Here is an 847-nt window from a genome sequence, read left to right as displayed (position 1 = left end):
AAATGTATTCGGTCTCCTGTAGATAGGTCCATAATAGGTAGAACCGTCATTCATTGTTATGACAATATTGTTAGGCCGCAAGTAAGGAAATCCACCTATTCCGCCTGCACCTAATTTTTTTAGAAAAAAATTGACATTAGTTCATGATCATTTTGTACATTATTAATTTAAACTTTTTAAAAGTTTTGAGCAATCAAAGGTCAACAAAGAATGTAATATGCACTCACGAAACAAAAACTGTTTTTTCGAAGTATAGGGGACCGACTAGTTTTAATTTTGTCTCTATACTCTTCTTCGAACCCGTATAGAAATTATGACCGGGTACGGGTCGGATTCCGGCAGGGTTATCCTGCTTGTATCCGGAATCTGGTAAGGCTGCCCGGTCAGATTCTGGTTGGTTTCGTCACGCTGCGCTGTCGGCTCCCGGCCGGGTTACCCTGTTGGATCCCGGATACAAATAGGGCAACTCGGTCGGAATCCGACCGGTTTTTGACTGGGCTCTTCGATCGCATTTTACTGGAGCCTTTTTACCACAGCGAATATATTCTACCAACTGGTAGAGATAAGAATCTTGGTTAGCACTTATTTCCACATCTAAAAAGATGTTGCAATTTCAATTTAAGAACTGCATATCATAATAATAAATATATTAACTACAAACATTGATTCAATGTAAGTACTAAAATATAACAAATTTACATTAGGCGTAATTTAGTGGGCATATGTTTTTTTACAAGAGATAAAATCAATTTTACTGCGTTTTTAGCATTAAAGACTCCGGAAGTCGCCGAATCGTTATGACGTGCAAGCATGATAACGTGATTCAAAACTTCGTTCGGAAAAAGTG

This window comes from Belonocnema kinseyi, chromosome 1, assembly GCF_010883055.1.
Source record: "Belonocnema kinseyi isolate 2016_QV_RU_SX_M_011 chromosome 1, B_treatae_v1, whole genome shotgun sequence".
NCBI lineage: Eukaryota > Metazoa > Arthropoda > Insecta > Hymenoptera > Cynipidae > Belonocnema > Belonocnema kinseyi.
The sequence above is the reverse complement of the archived record's forward strand: the minus strand, read 5'-3'. Positions refer to the sequence as shown.